A 25,000-nucleotide genomic window follows, 5' to 3' on the forward strand; every position below is an offset into this window, starting at 1 on the left:
AGATAGAATCCGAGTCCCTGTATCAGTGGCATCAGGATAGCCCAGACGTCCCCTTCCAGAAACCTGCTGTAATGGATTTTACCAGAGGATGGCATTGCCACAGATGTATCCTGAGCCTTATCAAAAAAGTCATTTTGTCTTACATTGATAGCCTCCAAACTCTGGGTGCCATTATCTTATGAGCCTTGCATGGGATGTTCTCTCCCTTTACTACACTGAAGAAGGTTGGCCCCAGAGCTGGGGGCAGGTGGGTGGCGGGGTGGTGTGTACAGGAGGTGCAAGCGGGGCGTGCTCACCTGGGAGCACGGCAGGGGGCGACGGAGGGGGGAGGCGTTCCAGCAGGCGGAACGGCGGGCCGAAGGTAAATGGATCTTATTTTGTGGAGCGTCAACACGTGTAAAGGGGTGCACGGCTCATTACTCGGCCCGATCCCTCTGCAGATACACTGATGGATGAGGAGCAGAGAGCCGACCCAGAGCCACCCTCTCTCTCTCTCTCTCTCTCTCTCTCTCTCTCTCTCTCTCTCTCTCTCTCTCTCTCTGTGTCAGGGACAGTGCCCTCTTTCTCTCCTCCCTCCTCTATCTCTCCCCTCTTCACTCACTTTTCTCTTTTTTGATTGCTCGTGCTCTTTTTCTTCCTCTCTCCACCTCCTTCTTTCGCTCCTTCCTCCCAGTTCCCGCTCTCCCCCGGTCCCCGCTCTGTGCCGTGTGCGGCAGCCCTGCCTGCACCGGGTCTGGCATTCATTATCCGGGGACCACACCGGGAGGCCTGAGAGTGACGCTTGTGCCTGATGCGTCTGCCACCGGGCTGTGTCGGTCGGCACCTTGCTCAACCTGAGTCTTACAAGAGGAAAGCCTAATTTCCACCTGCCATCACCCCTCAATGGCCCCCTGGCTCTTACCCCCACACCCGCCCCCCTCTGCTTGCATTCCATCCGATCGGGATGGAGACTCAGCAGTCAAACGGCTAATTGGTTGCAGATTGCTCTTTAACCCCGGGGTTACGCACCCCCTTGCAGCCTGTTAAAGTCTTATGGGAAATGGAGTGCGGTTTACAATGTGGCAGGGCAGGGGGAGGGGTCAACACACTCGTAACACCGAGGTGTTGTGCGTGTGGCTTCACGACAGACGCTCTGTGGCACTGGAAACTTAGCCGGAGAGAGTGAATATGCGAATCCACAGCCTGTGGTCTCAACCGCTACACACTCCCTCCCTTTCACACACAGACACACACACACACACACACACACTCCAGTGCACGCACACACACACTCCCAAGAAAGAGAACGCCATTGAGAGGGTTGCACTCCAGCAATCTGTCACTTCAAAGCATCTGGTGTTCTGGTGTTCCTTTCTTTTCTCACTCTTTTTTCTCTCTCTCTCTCTCCCTCTAATTCTCTCTCTACATTTATCCCTCTCTCCATCCCTCTCTGTTTTTTTTCCTCTCCATCCACCCACTTCGTCCTCACTCTTTCTTGTGCGTTGCGGCAAACACAGTTGGCTGGACGTGAGACAGCCACGGTATGGAGGTGGTGAGGGGCAGAGGGGTGAGGGTGTGAGGGAGGACCCACGCAGGACCGCTTTGCCCTGCAACCACGCGGCCCGCTAGCCTCAGTTGGGCGGGACGTGTGCTAAACTCCTCCGATGGTCTGTTTTCATGGCACAACGCGCCATCATCCTCTCTCACTCTGGTTTCTTCAGGCCGACTTCCGCGATACGTCTTCCTGGACATTGTGTTCACACCCGCCTGTACCAGGCTGAGATCTAAACTCTTAACTCCAGTGCCTGGCCTAACTACAAAAAGGCTGTGAGGATGTGCAAAAATGTGAAAATGTGAAATTTGTTCAAGTAAAACCTTCCCCCTCAAATACGGGCACGTGCGTCTGTGTGTGTGTGTGTGTGTGTGTGTGTGTGTGTGTGTGTGTGTGTGTGTGTCTGTAGGGTGTGTGTGCAGGTGTACTCAACATGTCCTCTGATGCAGAAGAGTGGTGTAATACAATCACAACCACTGAAGGACCAAGAGCAATGTCTCTGAACCCTGTAAAGCATATTGTTAGAAGGCTTACCTCTGGTTACATAATAAGAATTAAAAATAATTCACTAGCATTTAACACAGGTTAAGTAACTTAATAAATACCAAAATAAACAAACAAACAAATGATCAACAAATGATGATGGAACCTGGTACCATCACATCAAAATAGTTCGTTTAAGGTTTTTGTGTTTTAGTTTCATGTCTTGGAGGAAAAAACTAAAGCTTTAAGTGAAAACCTGATCGATTTTCCTGTAGTCTTAGGCTGTAAAGGGCTACGGCAATATGCCTGTGTAGCCAATCACGTGTGCGACGTGTGCTGCCAGGAGCTATGGACACCCGGCCGTGGAGCTCTCTGGCTGGTGCCATCACGGCTCCCAAACTGGATCTGATGATCGTGGCCCTTGCAGTGATTCACATCTTCCACAGCTGTTCACAGGCTTTGTTTAGAGCATGTGTGTGTTTGTGAGAGGGTGACGGGGCCGTAAATTACCAGTTCAAGCCTTAATGAAGTCTGTGGTTCTGTGCTAATTAATCATTCTGTGAAATGAGTACCACCTTATAAATATCAACAGGGATAACAATGACACATCACTGTTACTCAGTTACTGAGACCAGGGGACAATTCCAGTGTTGCCAAATCCATCTTTTTTGGTGAATGTGAAGTCATTTGCAGTGAGGATTAGTGCATGTGTGTGAATAAGTGTGTGTGTGTGTGTATGTGTGTGTGTGTGTCTGTGTGTCTGTGTATGCAGGCGTATGTGTTTGTACATCCATATGTGGATTGTTGACAGTTAATATCAGGCCTTGGTTTTTAGGTCTCCTGGTTTACTACTCCTGGACAGACAGGCAATGTGATTGGCTTTGTTCAATCTAGCTGGCAGGGAGCACACGCTGACATCTGTTCCCTCCCAGCCAGTCAAACCAACCTCAATCAGGAGATGTACACACACATGTCTGAATTTAGTCTCTCTCTCTCTCTCTCTCTCTCTCTCTCTCTCTCGCTCTCTCTCTCTCTCTCTCTCTCTCTCTCACTCTCTCTCTCGCTCTCTCACACACACACACACACACACACACACACACGTATTATTCACACTGCATCCAGATCACAGACACAGAAAATATAATTTATTCCATACTCAATGAGGGTGAGTAAGAGCATGCCACTAGCATTGGCGCACACGCACGCACACACACACACACACACACACTCATGCACGTGCACACACACACACACACAAACACACACACACACACACACACACACACACATGCGCACCCAGTTGCTTGTAAATATCACAACACTGATATTGCCTCCCTCACTCATTATTAAGAGAATCTAGACAAGTAGTTAGCGATTGCCAAGACAAGTCGTTTGCGATTATTATGTTTTGTGCTGACAGGTAGAAGATAAGGCGTGGTGAGCGGAGGCAGGTCGCGTGGTAGCACACTGCTCCGTACCCTCACCTCTGGAGGGCGGCATGCGGGCCCCCTCTCTGCGCCCATCTCTGCTCCCTGCGAGGAGAGTGGGAGCAGCCTGCTTCGAATTAGAGCCTGCTGGACCTTCTCCAAACGAAAGTGACGCAGCCAGACCGGCCACTCTCGTCACAATTACCCCGAACTCTGAATTAATTCTTCGCAGGCCGCCCGAGCGAGCGTGAGCAGGTGGCCGCCGTATTCGAGCGAGACAGCCAGGACACTCCTCGCGCCTTGTCTGATGAAGGCCGCACTCGGCAACGTCCATATGACGCCCCGTCCCCTCTCCAGAGCCCCCTAACGCCCCTCCTTCCTGCCCCCCTTCGCATATTCTCTTCTTTGCTCCACCTTTTTTGGGGCCTTCCTCCCACCCTCGTTATCCTCCCCGTAATGCGCCGTGACATCATCTGCCCGTATGCATATTCATGGCTCATCCGAACAGGGGTGGGTAACAGCAGGACGACGCGCGATCAAAGCTCCTCGCCACGCCTCCGACACCACGCTACTTGGGGGGGGGGGGGGGGTGTCTCTCTTAGCGCAGGAAACAGGGGTGTGAGGGTCGTAGCGATCTAATGCTATTAGCTGATCAAACTGCCTCTAGGAGGAGCGGGAGATTCCCCCAGCCGAGCGAGCGCTTGCACCCGAGCTGTCAGACGCCGAGTCGTTATCTTCCTAAACAGCCTGGGATTTCCTAGCTACGCCCTCGTCAGATCTTTTACTTTGATACCGTTTCATGACTGATGGTGTCCCACGGTCTTTTGCCTACATTTTTTTATAACTCACATCTAACATTTTTTTTAGCCTAATTGCCATTTTTGGGTGTGCTATTATGTTCCTGGTCTTTACCCTTTCACCTTTGCCTGTTTCAGACAGCCAGCAATTGCTTTTCGGCGTTTGCTTATTTCAGACCAACTGAAACGACCCCCCCCCCAACCCCCCATGACCCCCCACTTCTGTTCCTTCATCTCTTTATGACTCTAAAGCAAAGCTCAGTACCTCAGTTGCATATGTGCATGTTTATGTGTGTGTGTGTGTGTGTGTGTGTGTGTGTGTGTGTGTGTGTGTGTTTGCGTTTGTGTGTGCGAGTATATGTGAGTGAGTGTGTGTGTGTGTGTGTGTGTTAGTGTGTTTGTGGGAGGAGGGAGTATAGACTGTGTCACTCTTTACCTACAGCTTGCAGACCTGGGCAGAAGAGCAGGCATGTGTGTGTGTGTGTGTGTGTGGGGGGGGGGGGTAGTGAGCGGGAGTGCAGGGTGGAGTAGAGGGTGGGGTGGGGTTTGGAGTAAGGGGTGTCAGGCCGGCATGACAGTAATGCCGTGTGGCAGACATAACTATTTCACAGGGGCTTAGCGGCCCCGCTGGATGATGTAGTCTGTCAGCGTTACACAGATCCAATCTGAACTCTGCCACAACTCTCCAATATTCCCTTGGATTATGTCTCACGATGTGACTGAGCGCAGCAGAGCCACAGGAGAATGGAAGAGAGAGAGAGGGAGAGAGAGAGAGAGAGAGAGAGAGAGAGAGAGAGAGAGAGAGAGTCAAGAGGAGAAGAGACTTCAGTCATGTAGGTTGGATGAAGTGAGGAGGGAAAGAATATAACAGGGCTGACACGCACACACACACACACACACACACACACACACACACACACACACACACACACACACACACTTTACATTCCCTACCTGCTCCCGCACCTGTTGTCATTATCCTCAGCGTGTGAGGGCCGCTAGCACTTGATCGAGTCACCTTCTGGTCATGCCAGAACAAGACGGGTAGGAGCACAGAGCCAGCAGCTGAGAGAGGGAGATGAAGGAGGTGGGATAATTATGCAGCTTGCTGGCGAGGAGGAGGGGAGAGAGGGGAGGTAGGCTCTTGAAGGAGGACAGCAGCGCTCGGCTTCCTGCGATGCCTCCACTCGCGAGACGCAGCTCTGTGCGACCCTGCACACGCCGGGATCGCCCAGGCTAAAAAAAGCGATTTGAATATATGAGCGCAACTCCAGAGGTCCTGCAGCATAAAGCTGCAGAGTCTGTGTGTGTGTGTGTGTGTGTGTGTGTGTATGTGTGTGTGTGTGTGTGTGTGTGTGTGTGTATGTGTGTGTGTGTGTGTGTGTGTTCTTGTCAGTTCTTGTTTCAAGGCACTTTGCCTTTGACTCAACATGTTGCACGTTATTCTTTTTCTCAAGGTTCGGTGCTGATAAACGGGTTGTGTGTCACTTGACGCAGCTTCTTTCAACTATGTTTTTCAGATCAGCAGGGCTTTTTAAAAAATATTCTTGTTATCCAAATATATGTCTGTATTTATTCTCACACAAATATGTGCCTTTATTCAAACATTACTCTTCTCCCAGTTCTTCCTCACTGATTGAGTCTGAGTCATGTTTGGTGTTCTCTCAGTCAAGTTTCTAAGACTGCAGATGAAAAGAAATATAGTTCGAAGAGAGAAAAAAATGTCTTCAAAAAAATGCCTTCATATGTAAACAAATGGAGAGTCACAAAAACAGAGGTGCGCGGCCGTGTGTGTGTGTAGGGGAGGTAGTGGCAGTCAGTAACTACACAGGGTGTGTGTTATAAGCTTATTCTCCAGAGGCTTGGCTTTGTATGTGGGACACACTCACACGTGTTGCCCTCTGGAACCCTGCTCACAGACTATTACCTAGTGCTCCATGTTGCCTCGTTCTCCTTCTCACTGCCAATCCCAGGCCCTTCTTCCAGGCCTGAGACCGCGTCTAATGTATGCGTTTCATGATGATATTAGAGAGCGAGAGAGAGAGAGAGAGAGAGAGAGAGTGAAAGTGAGAGGGAGTGGGCGAGAGAGAGTGAGAAAGAGAGAGTGCGAGAGAGAGAGAGTGTGAGAGAGGGAGAGACAGAGAGTTGGAGAGAGATTACCATTTATACGATAAACCCATTCCAGCCTTGCCCCAGTTTAAATTACACTGTGTTTTTCTTTTTTGATTTCCATTTTGCGCATAATGCTCTCTCTCAGCATGTTTTAAGTTATATTATTAGCGTTCCTCCAGAGAGTTCTCCCCCTCGCTTTTGAGGTGGGATTCCAGGCTCTGGATGCATTAGCTCGCCGTAATTGGCGAATGATCATGGGATGGAGTCACACACACACATACACACAGACACACACACACACACACATATACAGGGACACACGCACCCACTGACATCCTAACATGTACACATACACATTCATGTATATATACGCAAATACATGGACATACACACACACACACACACACTCACATATAAACACCCTCTTTCATGTGATATGGCTGTGATACTAGTAGTCGGTCAGGGTCCCTATCAGTCAAGCCTAATGCCCCTTTCTAATACACTGTCATGGCTTCCTCTACCCTTCTCCCTGGTCTTCTTCTCCATTGATCAGAGGTCATATTTTCTCTTCCTTTTTAGGAGGGGACCTTGCACACTCTCCCAGAATTTACTGCCGACACCTGTCTGCCACCTGCAGATTAATACGAGCCAATCTGAGGCGTTTTTTGGGGGAAGAAGTGATTTATCTTGGGAGGTGGGACCCAGTCCATGGTGTGACGCAGGCCAGCGCTTGGTCGCGCGCAGGGCCGCGCAAGGGGAGGCGCCATTCGGGCTCAGGATCCGGCACATAAATGTGTAAAATGCCCCAGCGCCCGGGCAGACTGTCGCACAAAGGGCTATCACCACATTATTCAAGAGATGCCATGGAACTTGGCCAGAGTGGAGTGTGGGGGGTTGGGGGCTGGCGGAGGGGAGGTTGGTGGGGTAGGGGGGCGGTCGGTAGGAAAAAATCGGCGCGATTGTGATTTGCCATTTGTAATTGGCCTACGATGCGAAATGGTCCTCAGCCAGACTTTTTTAAAAAGGCAATCTGTGGTGGTGGAGGGCCGATGGCTCGCTAATGACAGCTAGCGCGCTACACACTGGGAACAGAGTGGAGCTCTTGTAAGGGTAGAGCACACAAATATGTTTATCTACAGCCAGCGATGTTTGCGTGACTCAGATGGCATTGACCATTGATTTCTTTTTACAAATGATTTTGGGTATAAATGTTAGAAATATATGCTAAATTAGGCCCAAAAAAGAGCACCTACATTGCAGAGAAAAAAACAAAAAACAAAACGCTTGCATAAAAAAAGAAAAAAACAGCTGCTAGCAAAGTTTGTGTGTGTTTATGTATGTAAAGTGTCTTGAGTTTGTACTACGGATTTTATGGTTTGGCTACGTGTTTATTCGTTTGCATGTGTCCTGGCTCTCGTGCTGGCTAGCCCATAAATGACAGAGCTCAGGGCAGATACCTTTGCTAGCACTGAGACACGGAGGGTCATTACACCGGATGAGGATGGGGTGGGTGTGTGTGTGTGTGTGTGGGGGGGCTGCCACTACATTGTGAGCTCAACAATAGATAGTATTTGATAAAGGCTCCCCCTCCCCAAAAGCCTCCATAAATAATGAAAAGTTAATGAAGAGGTAACTTAATGATGTAATGAATATGGCAGAGCAAGGTCAAACACAAGCAGTGTGAGCTGGCTGGGTGAAGCCCTGCAATACCACTTATTGGGGGGCCTTTGTGTTTCAGTGAACACTAGGATGCACTGAGTTTGAAACTGTTTAAGTAGTTCCATGTTTATATTCTCTTCATATGAACAAACTGAGTTCAGTGGTAACCTGTATAGTTTGGAGTGCAAATGTTTTTGTGTATGAGAAAAAAAGTGAAGGAAAGATGCATACAGGGTGTGTGTGTGTGTGTGTGTGTGTGTGTGTGTGTGTGTGTGTGTGTGTGTGCGCGCACGCGCATGTGTGCGTGTGTTTATATGTACATTGTTTGTGTTCAGTATAAGTGGCTGTCTCAAACAAGCTTTTGATGTTCTGTTTTTGAGATTGTGTGTTTGTGTTTTGTGTGCGTTAATTGTGTGTGCGTGGGTGTGTGTGTGTATGTGACGTTGTGTGATTGTGTGTGTTTGAAGAATCCAGCAGAGTTGGATCTGGTGTTGAGATGGTGATTAAAAATTGAGAGGGCTTGAATGATACCGGTGAGAGTGTTGGAGCCAGGTGCGGTCGATAGGGAAGTCAGGCATGACATCACTGACTCATAGCACTGGATCACACTGGGTCCCTCAGAAATGCTTTTCATGCCACACTGGGGCATTTACACTGTACCCATTCCGGTCCTAATGCTTTCATTCGGTCATTTTATGCTAACATAATAAACAAATCAGGAGCAAATCGAACAAATGAATGAAAAAATTTATCCCATACCATTAAAAAAAAGAAAAAAGAATATATATATATATATATATATATATATATATATATATATATATATATATATATATATATAAGAAAACATATAGGGAAGGTTTAAGTATTACCGTATTGTCATTTTTTTCAAAACTGAAACCTACTAATTGAGTCAGCAGTGAGATTTTGACGTCATGTTGTAGTGGTTCCTCAGGCCGGTGGAGAAAACTGCTTAGTCGGCAGTGGCCAGGTGAGTCCTTCGATCTGTTTCTCCTGCCCTGAGGTTAAGGACTGCAGTGCGGTCTCAACTGCTGCTCTGACATGCCGGGCTTAGCCACAAAGCTAGCTTTGAGAGAGAGAGGGAGAGAGAGAGGGATGGAGAGAGAGAGAGGGAGAGAGAGAGAGAGAGAGAGAGAGAGAGAGAGAGAGATAGAGCGAACGTTAGCCAAAAAACAAGATGTGTGGCAGAGTTCTGAGATTTCTACCATTGCCAGTTTCTGTGTTAAGCTGCAGTATTATGTGTCCCAGTGCTTTTATTGATGTGATCTTATTCACCACTGAGCCAGGGGGTTCTATTCTCCAGAGCCCGTGAGCACACAGACATGATAGGCACATAGTAGGTGTCTTACCGATAGAGTTGACGCCTGTAGAGACCACTCAGAAAGCTCCTATCGCCCTTTCTTGGATGGATCCTTGGTGAGGGAGTTCGGTTTGGCAAAGAGGAATGTATCTGGAGAGTACGGACTCTAGAAATATCTTGAAACATTACCAGACTCTCAAACACATGCCCAGCACCTAGCATGGGGATTTTGCAGGTTTTTATCTGCTTCTCCTGAAACATTTACAGTCACCCCCTCCCCCATGCCCTCTCCAACACACACACACACACACGCACACGCACACACGTCCCCTCTCGGTGTGGCCTGTGATTTGTGGCGCGCGTGCAGATGTGTTGCTGAGAAACGGTTTAATGTGACAGGCGAGACGAGGCCCTGTCTGTCTCTAAGGCTTTATGGAGGAACACCGCGTCTGTGTCTCGGTCCCGAAGACCCACTTCCTCCTGCCCCCCTTCTGTTCTCCCAAACCCCCAGTCTCTCCACTTAACAAGCCCGAGGTCATGCAGAAATGGCACACTGCTCCAGTTAAGCTGAGGTCAGGTCCCAGAGCAGCTCGGGCCACGTTGTCGTCAGAACCTGGCTCTACCCCTCCCTTCCCCAGGAAAACAGGCCGGCGCTGTTGCTCCTCTGCCCCGGTGGATCGTGCACTGCTGTGTGTTTGGGGAGAGGGTATTTGCTCTTTCTGCTCCGGGCAACAGGTACGCTAACAATTCTGAGCGCAAGAAAGATTTTTTTTTTAAAATAGAGGGAAGCCGGAAAGCTCCAGACGTGCGTAGTTGAGAGCAGTGGCTGGCGCGCTGGGGGTGGGGGGGGGGGGGGGGGGGTTGTGGGGGAGGGGAAGGGGATGTCTTTAAAGTGAAATCATTTCCTTTTCTTAATCAAAAGATGACAAGTCTGAGACTTGGGAGTCCCATCTGCACGCCACAGCTCGGCGCGTGCAGCTCGAACAAAGCGATCGACACCACGGGTTGCTGTTGCTCTCGGAGGGACCTCTCCCAGGGCCAGGAACCTCTCCTGAACTAAACTCCTCGGGAAGAGGAGCTTTCTCCTCACTAAGGCGAACAACAACAACAACAAAAAAACGCCATCCAGGGCCCGTGCGGCTAGCTCATGTTTCACGGGGGAGAGGGGAGGCAGCCCCTCTGATTGGCAGGTTAAGTGGGGGCTATAGATCCTTGCCATGCGCCGGAGTGTGGGCGGCTTGCCGTGGGTCACAGCTTTCCCCTGCTCCCCTTACCTCAGGGCCCCGGAGACTCTCACGAGCTCAGCGGTAACCCGAGGACTCCGTGGCCTGCCCGGGGTGCCGTTTGTTGGCCCGGGGGGCTGTGGCCAGCTCAAAACTTTGTTCCTCTTGCTTTGCATATCCCGGTTCTGACACCTGTATAATACTGAAAGTCAGGTCTTAAAACAGGGCCACTGGTGCAGGGGGGCATGACTCAGAAGAAAGCATCGTTAAAGGACATCTGCTCCCCCGTCTGATCCTTCTCCCTGTCTTGTCTCCATGCACATAATTCACTTTTACCCCTCGTCTTTACAAGGAAACGACAGAAAACATCCCCCCATCTCTTGCAATAGGGCACTTAATCTGAGGCAGCCGTTGAGATTTTAGCAGCTACCTACATGCCAGCTCGCCCCCGCACCCAGCCAATAGTTTTCTGCCTTAACGGCTTGCTTCGCTACGTATGACTCTTCAAGGCTGTAATGTTCACCACAGGGGCCCATTATCATGGTGCGTCTGTAGTCTTCGGTCTCTCTCGCCTAATCGCTTCATTACAGGAAACACAGGGAACAGACACACTCATGGCCACTGCAACCCAAAAATGTAAAGGCCCCCAAGCAGAGAAATTAAACAACTTGAGCCGTTTGGCCATAAATAGTTTCGTCCTGGCTCCATAAATCAGGCAGGGAGAGCAGACTTGGCCCCGGCCAGCCCTGCGGGTTCACGCTCGGCCCTCCGTAAACATGTTTTCTACCCCGGCCGTCCAAAAGTGCCCTAATCAAAAACAATAACCGGCGGAAAGAGTAAACGTTTCAAAACGTCCCTGAGAAGTATGAAACAATAATCTGTGTGTGGCCCCGGCAAGATGCTGAGATCACAAACATTTCACAATAAAAGTTGTTTAAATAAAGGCCCTGGCATCGACGGCTGAGAGATAGGACATGCAGCGTTAATTACGCTGCTCATAAAAATAAACCAGCAGCGTAAAACACGACTCGCCATACTATGGAGCTTTACTTATGAAACGGCAGCGAGGTGTGTTCCTCAGATGTGCGAGAGGATGTGTTGTTTGGAGAAAAAACACAACAAGAGTAGGAGAGAGGGAGGAAAAAGAAGAAGAAGAGATGAAGAAGATGAAATAAAGAAAGGGGGAAAAGGCCCCACAGTCAACAAAGAGCGCTGTGTTTACTCAGAATTTAAAGACTTTTAAATCCCCCCACCACCACCATTGTAGGACATTAGTGGGAGAAAATAGTCCTGCTAGGAGCATGTTTATTATTCTTAAACTGTGTGCAGGGTAATGTATGGCTGAGGCGCAGAACGACCCGCACATACACAGTTTTAAGTGAGTAAAGTTACTTTGTGTGGATGGAGAGAAATGGATTATTTTTCCGGGACTGCGGACTTAAGTTTTCACTACTGGGTGGCCTATTCCTCTTTAGTCTTGTTAACATGAGGATAGTGGCTTGGGTGGTGCTGGTGGGGGGAGATTGAGGGAGCAGGGGTGGGTGAGCGGGGGGTTTGGGGGTAGTTACTGCATTAAATTATTCTGCTACAGAGCAGTGGCTGTTGTTATCCACTTATAAAATCTTTCACTTTCGCTGCCCACCATGGATCTTTCTGGCTCTGCGTGCCTCTCACTTGTGCACCCGCTGCTGCCTGGTCTACTTTCCCTCTCGCACACTTTTCTCTTTTTCCTCTACCTCGGCTCAAGAAAGCCCGGGTCACCACCCCAACAGCATCGTGTCGCGCCTGGGCGCATTTGGCACCCGCCGGGCCCTTGCTTGTTCGGGAGCCCCAGGGCACATGCACGTTCTTAAACATAACCCCCCCCCCCCCACCCACCCCCGGCCCGAAAACAAGGCAGCCGGTCCCAGGACCGAACGCCAACGCTAATCACATTACGCTGCCTTTGTTTAACATTACGCCTAACTCGGTCCTAAAAAAGAAATGTACGGAGGTGGTAGGAGTCAAGGGAACCATGGCGACCCTTCAGTACGAGTGGAGGCGCACAGTTATGAATAAATGTTTGTATACATTTTTTTTTTGTATATCTTGGAGTATGCGCGTGGTGGATGAACTGTGCTTAAAGACATCTGGATGCGATGAAATACCATTTGTCTAAACAAAAAGGAACTGCACTCTCAGTGTCTGCACAGCCACCCAGCGCGTGTGCAGCTTTGCTTCTCTGCTCACTGCACACTTGTGCCATGTTTTCAATCGGACCATATTGACAAATATTTCACCACAACAGCAATGAAGGTTTTGAAAATGGGATGTTTTTTTTTTTTCTATAACTGTCACTTAGAGGGTAAACAAGAATTACATGACCAGGAATGACAAACTATGGAGTAACAGGGAGAAATAAGACAAAATAACAATCCTCCTTGGTCTGAATAAAATAAAAAGCATATACCTTGATTTTGAATATCGCGATTTATGTTTTTTGTTTCCCCCCCAAGAGGAGAGCAAGGGCTCTTGACCTGATATCAACAGATCACGTAACCATGGTAACGGTATGATTAAAGTTGCAAATTCTTCCAAAGACATGGGTGTGCTCGTCAAGGCAGCCTAAAGTTGATCATGGTATTGTACAGTAAATGTGCACTTGGAAATTCATGAACATGAAGTGTTGGAATAATTTAAAATCTTATGTTTTCTCTTTGCACACACGCTCCCTGCACATGCACACACATTCGTACATGTTACATTATATATATATATATATATATATATATATATATATATATATATATATATATATATATATATTACTTTTTACTTAACTGATGTTGTTTTTGCTACACTGAGTTCGTTTAATGCTAGTGCATTTAGGATGACTAGCTGGCAATAGCAAACAAATATGTGAATAATAAACCATCTAAATGTAAACTACTTCTAGAGGCTTTATGGCATATTAATTAGCATTTTTAATCAGCAACTGTTGATGAAGGCCAGGACAAAGGGAATGAGAGGGAGGAGAGTGAGAGAGAGGGAGACAGACAGAAAGAGAGAGAGAGGAAGAAGAGAGGAAGAGAGGAAGAGGCGAGGGGGAACGTGCATCTAAGAGACACCTATAGATTGATCAGTTTCTTAATTCTATTTAAACAAACAGTCCTGGGTGGTGCGATGGCGGCGAGGAGACATGCCTGGGATAATAAGCATCATGGAAGCTAATCAGATTTCTAAGAGGAATTGATTGTTGGTCTGGCTGAAGGAGCAGCGGAGGGGTTGACAATAAGCTGAAATTTAAGTGTTAATTTTTATGCTAATCCGCTGGCATCTGCGTGTGATGCAATTTAGTTCCCTGCGCCGCAGATATGAAATTGTCCTGCTCACAGAGAAAATGTCAGCTTGCCAGACCCTGAAAGCTTGTAATTTATTAGGTATGTTTCTATTAGTATGTGTCACAGTTGTTAGCGAGCCACACTCTCTCCCCGCCTCCCGTGCACACTCGCGCACGTGCATCCAGGCACGCGCACGCACACGCGCACGCGCGGGCACACTCACAATAGAATTCCATGTGTGTGCGCCTCAGCTCTTGGCCTTAAAGAGTGTTTCGGCTCAGTGGCAGGAGCACCGGGGCATTAATGTATTATCATATATCGGGTGGTCCTTGCCCTGTGGACAAAAGGCTATTTAATACAATTTAATGACATTCCCTAGCAGAAAAAAGAAGAGAGAGAGAGGAAACGACAGGGGAGAAACGAGGGCCGATTGAAATAGCGTCTGCGTTTCCCCCTGCAAGCCCCACCATTAAAGAGCTGAGCAGAGAAGGGGAGGAAGCAGTAACCAGAAAGAGGGCAAGCTGCTGTCACAGATAGCGAGGAGTCAGGCCCAGGTGCGGCTCCGCCCCGCCCCGCCCCTCAGGCCTGCTCCCGCTCGCCCGAGGCCGTTACGTGATCGATTGCCACTGCGACGCAGGGTCGTCATCCGCCAGGGACGTTAGAAGGGCGTCGGAGGGTGCGGGGTGACGGTGGCCGCCGTCGGCCTTCACGGCTCTGACAGGCTGCGGCTGACTGACATGGGCGGATCTCGCCGGGGACATCTCACGCCTTCTCTGTCTCTCGCCCTCTCTGTCTCTCTCTCTCTCTCTCTCTCTCTCTCTCTCTCACTCTCTCTTCCGCATACACGCCCTCTTTCTCTCTCCGCCCCCCTCCCTCCTCCCACTCCTGTTGGTGTCAGTATGGAAGCCAGTGCGGGGCGGCCACAGTGGTGTGGCATTCCGGGCGCACATTCAGCGTACTCTGTGTAAAAGGTTTGGATGCAATTCACATATAGGTCAATTAAATGCACCAACATCTGCTCTCCACTAACCATTTGCATATAGTATTCATATGTTAATGATGTTCCTTGTTTGGCGTGTTTGTGTGTGTGTGTGTGTGTGTGTGTGTGTGCATGCGCATGTACATCCATGTGTGGGGCTGTGTGTGTGTGTGTGTGTGTGTGCGCGCGCGCACGTGTGCGTGTGTGTTTTGGCACTTCCTTCCCTCCTCCCAATCTCTTTGTACTGCAAAATATAAGAAACACAAATACACACACACACGTACACACACAAAAAGAAAACATTTTTTGGATTCATACTGCTTCTTTCTTGTGGTGACTCCAAACCGGATAGCACTGTCCTATTTTTATTTCCTCTCGCCCGAGCTAACGCTAAAAGCTCTGTCTCTATCTCTTCCTCTCTCTCTCTCTCTCTCTCTCTCTCTCTCTCTCTCTCTCTCTCTCTCTCTGCTCAGCTTGGGCTTGCCGCTTGTTCAGCTGCCACTGGCCCTGTTTCGAGCACTGAGTCCTCCTGCTCCAGAGAAAGAAGGGCCATCTTTGGAAAGCAGCTTAATGCCTTATAAATCAATGATGACACAGATGGACCAGCGATAATCTATTTCAAATGCCTCACAGCAAATATTGTTGTACAGATGATTAGAGACTGAAGCTATTTTAACTCGCCCTCCCGCACCTCTCTCTCAGCCAGTCTCCTGCTTCTCCGTGAGAGCTAAACATCTTCTAAACGTATCAGTGTTTTTGAAGAGCACACGCCAGATCACTAATGCTGTGAAGACTACAAGGTTTTACACCCACCCCCCTTTCTGATGGGCTTCAGTGCAGTGACGTAAAACACAAGGCCTCAGGAGCTTGAGTGCTAATGACTAAACGCACTCCTTTAGCTCGGCATCGTGCCGGGGCAAGATGGCAGTAGAAGCGTGTCCGGAAAAATCGGTCCGAGGACCCCCTCTTCACTTTTACAGCTGACGGGTTCTGATTTAGCACGAGGCCATGGAAGAGTGGGATAAGAGAGGGATGGGGAGAGAGAGAGAGGGAGGGAGGGAGCGGGAGGAGTGAGAAAATGAAGTGGAGGTTGTCAGATGTGGCAGCTGCTTGGAATCCTGATAAATATAAGCTAGTATTGATCGGGTGAAAATGAAAGATCCCAGAGTGGCGTGCAGTATTTAGCTCCGTGTCTGTGGCACGCAGCAGAGCCAGCCTTGCCTTGCTCGGATAGATTTTCAGTGCGGCTCTGAGGCACGGCTTTGATTTCATCTTTAACCTTTTTCCGCTGCTTTTCCTTGACCTCTGCGCCTCTGCCATGATTCAGTGAATTTGTTACATTTGGTCTGACATCTCCTCCCCCTTCCCTGTCTCTCCCCACCCAACTTCTCCCTCTCGCTCTCTCTCTCTCTCTCTCTCTCTCTCTCTCTCTCTCATTGGCAGCATTGAGACGTCCCTCTGACCATCGCGGTGCGCTGCATAGACAGGTGCCAGGGGCAACCCCAGTCTCTTCACCCTGACGAGCCCCAGACCAGTATGCAGTTAGAGTGATCAGGTAAGAGTCTGCAAGCCACGCCCTCGCCCCAGCCGCCCCTCGGCGGATCAACACCGACCTCGCGCACCGCACACGAGTGTCATCTCTTTATTCCTGTGCGGTTAAACGCGGGCCCCAGACCAGCTTGACGTTACAGCATCTCGTACGGGACGAAATTGTAAGAAAAGACTGTTTGTCTTGCGCATACCCCACAGGTCTCAAAACAGTGATCACTGAATGATTAACAGCAACTGATCCTAAGGACTGATCCCTCCCTTGTGTCTCTAAGTACATGTAGCATGGCACGTTCAGTGCCAGGCAGTTGTAATCTTTATCCGTCACACGGCTCCTAAAAAAGTACATATAAATGACATATAAAATCTTGTGCTAAATCACCTGCCTTAGCATGGCCTCCTTCATCTTTCTGCTCAGCCTCAGTGGTACAACTCAGTCATCAGCACTATGAATTTTTAAATGCGAATATCTTTATATATTTAAACATATTAGAACATGGCTTTTCGGAAGTTTGATTTCTAAGAGGAGGCACAGAGAATACCAGCGCAGCTGAGATGGGCCTGAAATTAATAAAATAAAACAAATAAAAAACGCACATTAACAATTTTAAACCTTTTGTTTCATTTCGGAGGTGTTGGGACGTGACTTGATAAAGGAGAAAAAAGGAGGACAAAGTAGGTAAAAATCCTTGAATAAAACCCCCCTCCTCCATATCTCCAGAACAATACTCCCTTACTCCTTTAGATGGATGATAAATTCCCTAAGAGGGAGACTGCAACAGCTGTTGGCAGACAGGGGCAGATATGAGAATAGCAGCATAGGATGAGCGAGCATTAAAAATTAATACGCTATTTAGCCTAGGTGTATTTTAGGTATTTGACATTTTCATGTCCGGGACAGACTAAATTTATTCATAGTGCGAGGAGAAAGGGGGGCGGGGGGGGGGGGGGGGGGTGAAATAAATAAATAAAAAGCATGAGGAAGATTGCGGCAGGGGTGTGGGGTGAGCAGGCAGGGAAGGCCATTGGCGTTTTATGGTCAGCCTTTCCTTGGTAATGATACGTGGTAATGCTGGGAGACTGGAGCTCATTATGTTGCAGTAATAATTAGCACACTGCACAAAGGAAATGATTTGCTGCCGTAGCTTGTGCTTACGGTTCCATTCTTTCTTCACTGTTTCTAGTCTGGAGATCCCCCCCCTCCTTCACTGTTATTGTTTTGCGCTTTTTGCATTGTGTGTGTGTGTGTGTGTGTAAAGAGAGAGCGCTACATAGGGCAGACAGTGAGAATGGAAATCCCAGCTTCTCCAGTGATTAATTACTAATGCTCCCTCAGAACATCTCCCTATCCCTCACTATCTAATCACACTGAAATCTAAGACATGTCCTGAGAGTAGAGGACTCTCTCTCTCCCTCTCTCTGTCTCTCTGTCTCTTCCCCAACCCTTCTCAAGTACTTTTGTCTATCAAGCTTCTACTCTCTCTTTCTCCTTCCATCCCTTCCTCCTTTCTTCCCCTCCATCTGTAGTTGCTCTATCCTGCTATCCATTCTCTCTCTCTCTCTCTCTCTCTCTTCCTTCTCCTAGTGTACCTCTCACTCGTTCACTCTTTCTGACATTTTCTTCTTGTCTTCCTCTCTCCCACACCTCCCTTTCCCCTGTCTTCGAGTGTTATATATATATACGTACACTGTCGTCCCCTTGGGTAATATTTAGCACTAGAATGTTTAACACCTTAGCCTTCCAGACACAGCTTCTTGGTCCTTAAAGACTGGGAGAGAGGAGAGATGCACTTGTAAGTGTGTTGCATGTGACTCCATCTCTAAAGGGGAAAATGGCTTTTATTTAACAGTTACAGCTATTACACACAGGATCAGGATAAAAAAAAAACTGAAAGCCCTGATCATTTTCACAGAAATCTCAGACCTCAGAGAAATATAGAAATCAAGGCACTAAAGCCATTAAACCATTTAAAGAGATGGACAGAGAGAGAGAGAGAGAGAGAGAGAGAGAGAGAGAGAGAGAGACACACACACACACAGAGACAGAGACAGACAGACAGACACTGAGACTGAGACTTCTCGAAAAATTCAGAGCAGTAACATGCTTCATTTTTCCAGTTGGGAAATTTAGCAGTGGCTTGGGACAGGGAGACAGGACAGAAGGAATGATGGGACAGCAATGTTCTCTCTCGAGACCTTTACAGCCACACAGGCGATAACAAACACTCAAACTCTGCTCTGCTCTGCATTTGAGTGGAGAATTTGACAGCAATCTGTTTGTGTGGATGTTCTGTATAGGGGTATGCTTGCTTAATTCAGGATATGTGCTGCACTATGCAGTCACTATGTTTGTACATGTGTGATGGAGTCCCCTGTTCCCTTAGCATTTGTGTGTACATGTGTGTGTGTGTGTGTGTGTGCGTGTGTGTGTGTGTGTGTGTGTGTGTGTGTGTGTGTGTGCGTGTGCGTGATGCAGAGCTTTAACATGGGCACAGTTTCCTCTGATGGCAGGTCTGCTGGAGTGTTGGAGTGGTTATGCCTTAGAGGCCGTATCCGAGCAGATTAGCGTCTCTCCTTATCATTCAAATCAAGCCACCCCCCACCCCCTGTTCTCTTTGAAAAACATATTGTACACATCCCCCCGCCTGCACCCCGTCGCCCCTGACGACAATCCATGGCCGTGATGGCTGCCTCAGAGGAGCTTCCATAAGTCCCTGACAGATACCAGGTTTGGTGGGAGAGGGAGAGAGAGAGGGAGAGAGAGAGGGAGAGAAAGAGGGGGAGAGAGAGAGAGAGAGAGAGCGAGAGAGAGAGAGAGAGAGAGAGAGAGAGAGTGAGTGACAAAAAAACCCCTTCTCCCCCCCATCATCTGTGTGTGACAGCAACAACGTAATTGATATATGGACCTGACTGTCTCTTCCTCCCTTCCATGTTAAGGTCAACTTATCTACATATCACCCCTGATTTCTCCACTCCTATTGCGAAATACGAATTGAGGAGGTAGAGGGGAAAAAAAAGAAATGAGAGAGAGAGAGAGAGAGAGAGAGAGAGAGAGAGAGAGAGAGTGGCTTTATTCCCGAGTCTAACCCTTGCCTGTTATCAAAGTAACTTCCAGCTTATTAGCGACAAAGGGCTTCTTTCTCCCACCCCACCCCCAACCCCTTCCTCCTTTGTGGCGGCCGTGTTCACTGCCGCTTCCTGAATTAAACTGCTGGCTTCCTGTTCTTTTATATGCATAGCCACATCTGGGTGAGCTCGCTCACAGTGCCGCTGCTTAATAACAATCACCTTCCCTTTCAGTTGCCCCTGATTGTTTCTAATTCACTCTGACAGATAGTGGCTGACAAGCCGCCTGAGCCTCCTCCCTCCGTGACCCCGGCTCGCTCGCCGCACTTACACCGCCTGTCATTTTTAATATTTGATTTTCGGGTTTTAAAAGTTACGCGCTTTGGGCTGATGATGAAGCCGGTGGTTGAGCCGGTCGCGGGGCGCGGCCCGCTCTGCGCAAGTGTCTACGGAATGTTTTTTCTTCAGCTCGTGCTGTCCTCCTCCTCCTCCTCCTCCTCCTCCTCCTCCTCTTCATCTCCTCTGACTACCTTGGCCGGTTGTGCGGCTCCGTGACGGGGGGCGGGGGGCGGGGGGTGGCACTTGGATGGGGCTTGGTGGGCGACGCACGGAAGGTGATGGAAGCGCTTCCGTTCGCCCTGGAAGGTTTCTCTCTGGGGTCACAGTGGGGCCCGGGAATGCACTGGTCCCAGATGCGGGTGTCCCCCTGAATATGGAGACAAACACTGACCACAGCGACAGCAGGTATTTTACTTTACATTTATTCAGCGGCGGCCCCAGGCATACAGCTTTATGAGTTTCTAACAGCCCCAACTCGATTGATCCCCATTATAGATGCACAAACATGTATAATATGTACATCAAGCTTAGGCCCAGTGCCCAGTTCGTTGAAGGTGTGACTGGACACATCGACAGGTAGATGGATAGCATATTGTGAGAAATCCATTCTGTTATTCAATATAAGCACAAGCTAAGTTTGACTGAAAATAAGCAATTTAGTGAGTCAATGCAGTGATGGCTTCTTAAATGCTGGCCTAAGAGACTTACTAACGCAATTTAATTTCTTTGTGAAGTCTACAACGAATAATAAGGGTAAAGGAATAAGCAATGCAGACAGACAGAAGAAGAGCGCACAAGAGATCAAGGAAGAAGAAAGAAACACCATCCTGTCTTTCCAATTGTACTGCATCTTTAAAGCTCAGAATTAGAAAGCTTGAATTAATATTTGATATTATTTTTAATTGCTATATCTATTTATCGTTATCAGTACATGCTTTAACAGCTTAAAAAACAACAGCAACAACAAACATCCCGTCTGCTCATGAGTGTTTCTGCATTTTAGCCCTAATATTGAGTTAAATTAACTTCCCTATGGGCTTAAAGCAGTGAAATTGTTTTCATCAAGCACTGGTTAAATTCTTTTCGAAGTTCACAAGTACAGTTTGGTGTGCCACAGATTTGACACTCTAGACCTTACACATGCTGTTTTATCAACTCTCATCACCCACAGTCATCTACATGTAGACTGTCAGTAGAAATAGATTTTTGACCCACAACAGTCCAAACCTCTATGTATGAGGCTCACCTTCATCGCTAACCTTAGCTTTGAAACTAAACTAGGATGATAACAGCAGAAGTCCCTGGACATCCTGCCACCCTGTCGGCCTGGACAGACCGGAGGCCCGGAGTCTCCCTTTGCTTTGCTTCGCTTTGCTTTTCTCTTCTTTTCCTTTCTTTGCTTTTCTTTTTGAATGACAAAAACAGAACTAATTTCAGTACCGTTGCATGTTTTCACTAAAGGCACAATTTAATTACATTTGAACTGGGAATGAGTATTTCGGGAACATAGTATGCTCATTCGAATAAATGGAGCGCACGAAAAGCAATATTTGTTTTGCTTTGATTAGCAAATCGGCAGGGTAATTTGTTAAGAGAGGGACATAAAATCTCTGCCCAGAGCCCAGACTCTGAGCCCAGACTCGGGCTCTCTCCTTGTCCAGCGAGTGCTCCAGGGGAGAGAGTCTCGGAGACCCAGGCGGCACGGAGCCCTCCTGCAAGGCCTTCTCTCATGTCCTCAGTCTTATTGAACCCAGGCCTGAGATCCCAGGGGCTAGGGGTCATATCCCCCTGCCTGGAACCTCTGGCGGCCTTTGGCGACACTGCTGATAAATAGTTTATTAATAACTTTCTAAATAATGTAAAAAGTATTGTTGTCTCCGAGGTTGTATTAATAAACATGAATGAATTTATTTGACTTTAACAAAGCATGATTAATGCACATTAGCCTGTGTATTGCTCATTCTAGCAATCCTTTCTCCTCGTCCCCACCCTTAAAACACACCCATCACCATTAAATATTTATGGCATAATATTAATGGCTTTGTAAAGAAAATATCAAGTTATTAATCCTCTGATTAACAACTGATTAACCTTTTTATTAAACACGTGATCCGTGCATCGTCGATTCAGAATATGTCGCTGAAGTACGCTGTGGAATAATTATTTTTGTGTCTTTTTTAATTGCAAAAATTGCACGCCTGAACTGTTTTTGTTTTTCTGTTTTACCTTATTTATTTATTTCTACATACAAGCTCAGGCAGAAGCGCGCACACACACGCACACGCAAACACACACACGCACACACACACACACCCCCACAAACATGTAACCTCCAGTCTGGCATCAGGTTTACTGTCTTGATAAAGATAGCACATCTTGAAATATAAAAGGCTAAATATAGTAGGAGATGTTGGAGGACAATGGACTTTTAATTCATATCTCCATTACTGGCGAGTGTAGGACCGCAGAGGAAGCTCGCAGAACTGAAGGGCAAACGCTTGCGCTCTTTCACGGCTGCGCATCCCTCAGCTATTCTCTGTATTTTTAGGTCCTGTCTGAGTCCGTTCAAACACAATTATGCTTATGTTTCACATGTGCCAAGAGTGACTTCATCCCAGACACAGAGGAGAGAAAAATGCTGGGTGCTGTGTTTTTTTGTTGTTTTTTTTTTGCAGGTGGAGATGGGAATAGATGTGGAATGTTTTTGCAGTATTTTATTATATTTGTTTTTCTCCCTCTAAAATGTCAATCATTCTTTAACTGCAATGCCTTCTTTACAAATGATTAGAGGAACATTTGAAACGTTTGGCTATGTACCTCCTCCCTCTCACTGAATAATGAAACGTACAACAACACAAGCATACCTAACTTAAGGGGTTGCTTAGTGGGGTGCACTTTTTTTTTGTGTGATTGTGACATACTTTTCTTGTGGCAGTGTGTGACACTTGCCTTAAGTCATCTTTAAAACCTCGAACCCAGTCATTTTGCAAACTTGGGGTGAAGAAGAAGAAGTAGAAAACATACTTTGTAAAGTGCTTAATACCCCCCCCCCCCCCCAACGTATTATGCTGCTTGTTCTTTAGCAAGCAGAATCTATCAAAGGAGTGAGTATTGTGACAGTCGGCAACAATGGTGACCTTTGTGGGGTGACTTTTGAGAGGATAAGTCTGTGGTGGACACTTGTTGTTATTTCGTGGCTGGTCTTATGATGGATTGGTACACATTCAGTAGGGTGTCTTTGTTCCCTTCTTTCGCTATTATTTATTTATTTATTTGTCGTCAATTCCAAAGGCTGATCTCACCTCCAGTGACTTTCCTCTCTCTCTCTCTCTCTCTCTCTCTCTCTCTCTCTCTCTCTCTCTCTCTCTCTCTCAGTGCAGGCCACACTTTCACTCTGCTGTTAAGTATTCTCTCCCCCTCTCTCGCTAATTCTTTCAACGAAGGCCTTCATCTTTCTCATTCCTTCTTCATTCCTTCATCTCCTGCTCTCTCTCTCTCTCTCTCTCTCTCTCTCTCTCTCTCTCTCTCTCTCTCTCTCTCTCTCTCTCCCTCTCACACACAAACTGGCCACCCTGGGAATCTTCTTAGTCAAGCACACACCCCTCCAAAAACAATTATCTTTGAACTTGCTTTTAGTGCTGTTTGTCCTAATTACAGATCATTTCACTGTCACATTTTTTGCTTTATTGCCGTGTTGCCCTGAATGTTGATACTACTGAGGTTAAACCTTATTTTACTCTCTGGAACACCCCTAAGACCTGGATTCATCTCATATTCCCCCATGACTTTTTCACTCTTTCTATCTCTCTCTTTTCAAATTTGATTTTTTTTCTCTTCTTCTTTGCTTCTATTTTTTTTTAAATATCTTTTTTTTTTTTTTTTTTTTTTTGTAGTATTATACAGTTGAATTAGACTGAGATCCCAAAATACACAGAGAGGACGTATGGCTTGTCCCAATTTTCGGTGATATAGTACAGGTTCTTGTGTGTGTGGGTTTTGTGTCTGTGTCTGTGTGTGTGTGTGTGTGTGTGTGTGTGTGTGTGTGTGTCTGTGTGTGTCTGTGTGTGCGCCTTTGTGTGTGTGAGAGAGAGAGAGAGAGACAGAGAGAGACAGAGAGAGAGAGGAGAGAGAGAGCACAGGTTTGTGTGTGTGTGTGTGTGTGTCTGTGTGTGTCTGTGTATGCCTGTGTGTGTGTGAGAGAGAGAGAGAGAGACAGAGAGAGACAGAGAGAGAGGAGAGAGAGAGCACAGGTTTGTGTGTGTGTGTGTGTGTGTGTGTGTGTGTGTGTGTGCGTGTGTTGGCGCACGCTTGCGCGCGTGTGTGTGTGTGTGTGTGTGTGTGTGTGTGTGTGTGTGTGTATGTGCATGTGTGCATTCTCGTTGAGCTGAGGTATGAGTTGCTTTAGGGCTTGCTAACTTCACTGCCACAGGGGAACAGTGCTGGTGTATTTATAGTGCGCTGCTACAGAGGTGGACTTCATGTAATTAAAACCCAGTAAAGGTGCTTAATACCTTCTTTCTCCTGTACAATCATAATCTACTCTACCTCTCTTTTAGCTGTAAGGAAGACACAAACACACACGCACACACACACACACACACACACACACACACACACACGCACACACTCACGCACACACTCACGCACACACTCAGACATGCACACATGCTCGTAAGCCTCTTAGGGATCCGATTCAGTGTGCAGACACAACATGTGGCAGACTTGCATGGAGAGGTTTAGACATGCTGCAGGACTTTTTTCAATGAGAGGCAGCTCGCGTGTGGGGCTGATACCATCACACTGCAGCAGGGCGGGTCGCTGGTGGACCGATGGGATTAGAACTGTGTCCAAGTTCCAGAGCACAGGGACACAATACCCCTCCCCCCAACCTCTCCCCCGCCTTGCAGAATTACAGTCCGTCTTATTGCAGGCTGAGCACTGTCACCTGGAGAGGGAGAGTTCCGGATTCAAGAGTTTGGTGTGTTTTTCCCTCCTCTTGCTTAAAACTGAAACATTCAGTCATACTTATTCACATCTATCATGTTCAAGCTGTTTACCAGTGACCATTTCAGTGCACTGTGTTGTTACAAAATTACAGATTAACTGGCCTCAAGTCATACCACCGAAACATATTAGACTGGCTTGAGCCATTAGAGCAGTGAACTTATTTAGTGAGGCACAGAATGTTGCTCTGT

General features: G+C 47.6%; 1 protein-coding gene across 2 annotated transcripts in view; it reads left to right on the top strand.

Annotated features, from left to right (window-relative positions):
• znf536 (zinc finger protein 536) overlaps nucleotides 1-25,000 on the top strand; it is a 170,179-nt gene that overhangs the window by 40,914 nt on the left and 104,265 nt on the right. For both annotated transcript variants that reach the window (XM_027004754.2, XM_035520830.1), the window contains exon 3: nucleotides 16,296-16,407. The gene's annotated coding sequence lies outside the window, so the exon portion shown is untranslated. The remainder of the gene's footprint in view (nucleotides 1-16,295; nucleotides 16,408-25,000) is intronic.

This window comes from Electrophorus electricus, chromosome 21 (assembly GCF_013358815.1).
Source record: "Electrophorus electricus isolate fEleEle1 chromosome 21, fEleEle1.pri, whole genome shotgun sequence".
Taxonomy (NCBI): domain Eukaryota; kingdom Metazoa; phylum Chordata; class Actinopteri; order Gymnotiformes; family Gymnotidae; genus Electrophorus; species Electrophorus electricus.